This window comes from Rhagoletis zephyria, unplaced genomic scaffold (genome assembly GCF_001687245.7).
Source record: "Rhagoletis zephyria isolate East Lansing unplaced genomic scaffold, Rhagoletis_zephyria_1.1 Rzeph_scaffold_00397, whole genome shotgun sequence".
NCBI lineage: Eukaryota > Metazoa > Arthropoda > Insecta > Diptera > Tephritidae > Rhagoletis > Rhagoletis zephyria.
Window position 1 is genome coordinate 1 of NW_016157481.1, and position 6,829 is coordinate 6,829.

Sequence of the window (6,829 nt, forward strand, 5' to 3'; positions counted from 1 at the left end):
TGTATGTCCAGACCACCATACTATAAATATAGCAAGGGTATTTATGGCAAACCTAGTCTAGATATCAACCTCGTCGTAAGTATCATATCAAAGACATACAATTAGAAAAGCTCTAGAGATAGATGTCGCCTCGCCAGAAGTAGTTAAAAATATGCCATGATTTTAGTAGTAGTTTCTATAAATCAAAAAAGAAGCAACACAGGCTAAGGCAGAATGCGGGAGCAAGACAACTTCCAGGTTATCCAACCTTGTATTATTGAATCATGGCACTACATACGCTATATGTATGTATGTACATATGTAGGCATATACTAAATGTGAGCAAACAACATTTTGCCTGCATAGTCTTCTGTTCTCTTTTCACTGCAAGTTGAATTATTTTAATATCTATTGCAAAATTTTATACAGACAAGACTAAAAAGTATAAAATAAATTAAAAAAAAACTTTTATGTACCACGCTTTTATAAATGGACTAAAATTAGAAAATAATATTTCTCAGTCCCATAGAACTTGTTTTGATAACTTTTGATTTTCAAATTTTAGCAAAAGTCATTATAAACAATTTATGAGATTGAAAATGAATAGTGTGGGGCGCATGTAATAGGCCTGATTTGAAATTGAAGAGTAATATATGTATGTATGTGGGTATATTAATAACGACCGCTTAAAATCGATCTCAAATTTGTACTTTCGCTGTAGAAATTTTAGGTCTATGTTATGTATGTAGTTTGAATATTGTCAATTAAATCTAATGCTTTGTATTGCATGCGCTCCACGTTTTTCGTTTTCAGTCCCATAAATTCTTTATACAGCCGGGCTCCCATTTTCATTTACTTTTACGAACGAACTCAATGAGGTACAACCAAACTCGCTATCGTCTATCCGTGCTAGCTAACTTTGTTGTTGCTTTCACATGCGAAATTCTTCTTTAAGCGACCGGAACTCAAACATAGCGAGCGAGAAGTGGCTAATCGATGTCGGCTTTTGTGTTTATAAAAGTTCAAAAATACATTATTTTACAACGCTTTTATCAACTTGCAATGTTGGATGTCCAGACCATCATAATATAAATATAGCAAAGGTATTTATGGCAAACCTACAGCCCTATTCCGGTCTTGCAATAGAATGACAATTGATCATCCTTCATTGTCGTGATTTTGTCATTGTCGTTGCACGTTGCTATTCCTAACAAAAAATGAAAAGCAAAAAGCTTTTGTCAACTTACCATGCATGGTGAAAAGTTCATTGTTGTAGAAACAGCTGGTCAACGCTATTATTTGCAAAAATATGAGCGGTGAAACACCAGAATAGTGAGTATTTGTGTGAAATAGATAAATTAGTATATTTTTAGCATTTATAAACATTTTAGACGTGCAAAATATGAGCGGACGACGCAGGAGCAGCTGCAATTTTATGTGCAGTTTTGTAGGGAGCATCCGGAGCTGCTCGTCTTCCACAAGCACGGCTGCGCAAATAACTCAAATTTGTTCTGCCATTGAAATTAGTTAATTTTTATATTTTTTTCACAAATTTATTAAATCGTCGCACTTTTTAAACCAACACAAACATATGTTTTTGCCTTGTCACCTGCCCAAAAGGTCATGACAATAAAAATGACAATTGGCATGATTCGAGCTTTTGAATTTTGCTGCGAATACCAAAAAGCTGCAATTGTCATTTTTATATCAATTTTCATCGCGGTGAGTTTTGTCAGTGTGGCGGAATAGGGCTGCTAGTCTAGATATCAACCTCGTCGTAGGTATCATATCAAAGACATACAATTAGAAAAGCTCTAAAGATAGATGTCGCCTCGCCAGAAGAAGTTAAAAATATGCACTACATCATGATTCAATAATACAAGGTTGGTAAATATTGGCTTTGTTTTTTTTCTTTTCCAGCAGATAATTATCAGGAAGAATAAGAATAAGAAAATTTAAAGAATCACGCTCACAGAGAGTGAAATAACGAAAAAATAAAGAAACGCAACTGATCGGTGTATTTGACTATTGGAAATATTTGGCGCGAATTTTGGTTTATCCATTTTGACAGCCGCTAGTTTCTGCTAGTAAAAATTTTACTAGCAGAAATTAGCAGGAGAGCCAAAAAAAGAAGAGCGTAAGAACGAGAGCGAGCTGCTAGTTTCTGCTGGTTTTTTGGGTTAAGAAACGCTTTCCAGCAGAAGTTAGTGATAATTTGTGATAATTATCTGTTAAGAAACAAAGCTACTGACATTTGTGTCAATCGACTGCCTTGAAAGGTTGCATTTGAGAAGGAAAGAGAAAGCGGGTAACCATTTCATCCCCTTTTGTGAAAAGGTAGTAGAAAAAGTAGTTTGGTAGTGCTGAAATGGGGTTTTTTCAATTTGATTAAATATATGAAGCGGATTCCACTGACCTACAAAATAGACAATGAATTAACTTTTTTATGGTATAATAAACATGCCATATAGATGTTAAAATGAAATAAATGAATATTCACATAAAATTCTGACCAAGGAAAAATCGTATCGACAAATATTCCCAAATATTCAAAATAAACCATGGTTGCATTGAAATTCCAGTATATATTAAACAAAATTAATGGAATTCAAACAAATCCTTTATTCAAAGGGACTATATGAAGAAATATACAAAAAGTAATGATGTAATTGAAATAATGCATATAAATTAATCTATTAAAATTATTTTTGTTGCATTTAAAAATTACATGTTAAATATATTTAATTGAATTATATTTGGTTTTTTACAAATTTCAATTTTCTAGTAATGCTTTCTACTATTTTCTGCAAATCAGTCTTGTTAATAATTATATTAGTTACATTTAAAAATTATACCATTAACAGCTTAACTTCAATTACATTTGCTTTAAAAATGTAAATTTTTGGTAATGTTTTCTATTACACATCGCTTGCGCATCTGCTTAAAAGCCAACGGATGCGGACAGTATCCTCTTTATTTATTTATTTTTCCACTTATTTTAAAGATACATACAAAACACCAGTATATCACACACCGTCTTCAAAAGAGTCACAACTCAAAATTTGTAATTTTTGAAATTATGCACAGAGCTTTTATTTACCTTTCAGCAAAAGCTGCAGAAATTTTTTTTTTATAATTTGTTAAAAAAAACCTAAGGTAAACACGCCCTTGAACATATGATTACCATGTGCTAAGAAATAGTTATTCGCATTTCGTTACAAACGTATTATTTGAGTTGTGACTCTTATGAACACGGTGTGGGATATTACACATATAGGCCTTGCGCTAAAAGTGGGCTGCGCTACGATGATGTTGAGCTTGCGGTAAGGAAAAAGTTGTACCTGCGATCAGATTAGAATCCTGGAAGTATGTAAAAATCGCTGCACCAGCGAATATGGACGGACACACAGACTATCCGGACCTGCACAAGAAAATATCTTTATTAATATTTGCACTTTCACTTTTATGGGGTGGTATACATACTTGTAAATAGGCAAAAGGCTGCAATATTAAAAATCGCTGCACCAGCGGATGTGGACGGACACACAGACGATCCAAACCTGCACAAGAAAATATCTTTATTTATATTTGCCCTTTCACTTTTACGGTGTGGTATACTTACTTGTAAATATGCAAAACTTTACTTGCTGTAAAACTCTAGTTCTTTAATACGAATTTTGAATAACTCTAAGACTCAGCAAAGAAATAAATATGTAAATTATGGTTTTAATTCAAAATATTTCCACCATTTTAGATTTTTTTTATCATACTTACCTGAATTTGCGCAATAGAAAATTTAATTTCCACAAAACAACCGATGAAAACATCGGCAGTATTGCCTGTTGAACTTTTTATATGAACACAATATTTCTCCTTGTATTTTAGTAGTAGTTTCTATAAATCAAAAAAGAAAGCAACACAGACTAATGCAGAATACGGGAGCGAGACAACTGCCAAGTTATCCAACCTTGTATTATTGAATCATGGCACTACATACGCTACAGCGGAAATGGACGACACGCCATTTCTTTAAATGAAATTATTTGCTGCTATATGTATGTATCTACATATGTAGGCATATACTAAATGTGAGCAAACAACATTTTGCCTGCATAGTCTTCTGGTCTCTTTTCACTGCAAGTTGAACTCCTTTAATATCATTGCAAAATTTTATACAGACAAGACTAAAAAGTATAAAATAAATTTTAAAAAAAATTTTTTATGTACCACGCTTACATAAATGGACTAAAATTAGAAAATAATATTTCTCAGTCCCATAGAACTTGTTTTGATAACTTTTGATTTTGAAATTTTTTTTTTTGTATAAGAAAAAGTTTTTTTTTTAATTTAATAGAATTATTTAAAAGTGTATCAAGCAATAGCATTTCTTGCAAGTGAACGTTCGGACGAAGACGAATTGCGGATTCAGAGGCGGAGGCTTCAAGGCTGTAGATACAAATGTATTGGTATTGCCAGACGCCGAGTAAGTAGACGTGCCTTTCTAGCATTCCAGACAGTTGTAGTGTTATGTGGAGACGAAATGGGACCCAAGTAAAGTGGTCTGCTCTGGCTTGCACCCAAGAATGATAGAATACAAGATTGCGTCAATGAGAGAGGATTTTTGAGCGCAATTTTTGCGTGACGTCATCTTGGTGCAATTGCGAGAGAGAAATGCCAAAGCGCATATAAAAATATGTAAACAATGCAGAACAATGTGTTAATTTTAATATTATACGGCCCAATTTCGCAGGAATTAATAAATATACAAAGATTGATTAATTAGGAACACGTAGCAATAATTTTGGACATGTAGCCCTACGTACGATTTTTAGCACATGAAAAAATTGATGTATTAACAGTGTTTGCAATTTCATGTAGGCCAAAAGGAAGGTGTGCAGTAAAGTGAGTTTTTGGACTCGACCTAAAGCATACATTGTAAAAAGCCATGCAGAGTGCATATTTATATTTGTGGACGGTAGCCCACCACCACAAACTCCACTGCTTTGATTTGACTACTTTTGTACCATCTCCGAGAGGATGCATGAGTCTGGCTTCTTTGGAAACAAATATTCTATCTAAATTAAACATAATTTATGCTAAACTTTTAAATGTATAATAATTTGGGCACTGTTTTGTATTAGGTACGTAACAGCGCGGTAAGATGCCGCTTGAATTAGCGCCTGTCGACCTTATCCACTGGTGCATTAGCTCATACTAGCACTAAAAAGGATCAGGTACTATCAAAAATAAGTAGGTAGTGAAGTTCATGTATCTATTTACATAGCTCGATTTGGTGTTTAATGCATCTCCTCGCCGGCAGAACTGCTTCCACTTTTTCGCCAGATTTGCGTCCGTAGGAAACGAAAAAAAAACATATCGCACGCTTTCCTTTTGTTTTCACTATTACACTTTGTCGCGGCACACTTCATTTTGCTTTGTAATGTCTCGACAATTGTGTAAAACCACGCAGAAATATTAACGCATAAATATTAAAAGTGTTATTTGGTTTTTTCGTATGATCACAATCAACAATTGCACCAAGATGACGTCACGCACACAGCTGATTCTGTGAAAATCACAAAGAGCGGATTAGCGTTACCGCGACTGGCGCAATCTCTATTTCTCTCAACCGTGGCTTGCACCCACACATCGCACACAGTGTTGCCAGAACTTTTTGGACGAACCGGCTAAATTGGCAAATAAAACCGGCTAAAAACGGCTAAAATTTTTCAACTAAATTTCACATGTTTTATTTAAACAAATCACGAGTAAAAAGACTATTTCTTGGAGAGAAGTTACAAATTCCTGCCGGAAAAAATTTTGCCAGCAAGAATTTGCAATTAGGACAAACATATGATTGTGACAANAAACAAATCACGAGTAAAAAGACTATTTCTTGGAGAGAAGTTACAAATTCCTGCCGGANCGGCTAAAATGTTTCAACTAAATTTCACATGTTTTATTTAAATAAATCACGAGTAAAAAGACTATTTCTTGGAGAGAAGTTACAAATTCCAGCCGGAAAAAATTTTGCCAGCAAGCATTTGCAATTAGGAAAAACATATGATTGTGACAAATTGTTGGATTTTTTGCCGACGATAATTTGAATAAACAAGTTCGTTAAATTTAAAAATTTACAATCTGGAGCGATTTTAAAATGAAAAATGTAAGTTAATACTTTTTTACTTAATTAATTTAGTTAATTCCAATGATTTGAAAGGTACTGGCCAAAAAAACTGTATTCTCAATCGGAATGCAATCTAAACCAGAGTCGATATAGTAAACCCGCCAAAGAAATTGAAACGTATGTTGAAGAAGTCGGACTGACAAGATATATACACGTAGATTCTGTTTTTTACCCCTCTGAAAGAATTTTAAAAATTCTATACAAATTTCTTTTGTTTGAAATGCAACCGTGGACACTAGCTGGCAGAAAAACTTGCAAATTTGCGTTCGTACAGAAAATTGCAAGTTTCTCTACATGAGAGAGAATTTGGGAGCATTTTTTCTTACCATCTGATATTTTGAGTGATAATTCTCGCTGGATTTTCGACGAACAAACCTATTGTCTTCCCTACAAGGCCTTTTCAGACTGACCGATTCTCAATACACTCAAATAGAAACCAATACACATAAAAAACGCTGTCAAAATTTCCCTTCAGTTTTAAGGCAGTAAAACAACGACCTTAAGTTAACATCAACCGAGGCCATATGTTGACAAGGGATGCAAAATCATAGTTACACAAAAGAACTGGTCAGATTTTTCAGAAATCCCTTCAATTCTGATGTAAAATATGATGCCAAAAGACTGCAGATCTCCCATTTAGATGACCGGTCATATGACCGGCAG

General features: G+C 34.0%; 1 long non-coding RNA gene across 1 annotated transcript; it reads right to left on the minus strand.

The window, feature by feature from the left end:
• Positions 1-3,257: 3,257 nt before the first annotated feature.
• Positions 3,258-3,618, minus strand: LOC108359475 (uncharacterized). The gene is made up of 3 exons (XR_001846932.1): positions 3,602-3,618; positions 3,463-3,539; positions 3,258-3,400 (listed from the first exon to the last, which is right to left on the minus strand). It is a non-coding gene; the product is annotated as an uncharacterized LOC108359475 (long non-coding RNA).
• Positions 3,619-6,829: the final 3,211 nt, after the last annotated feature.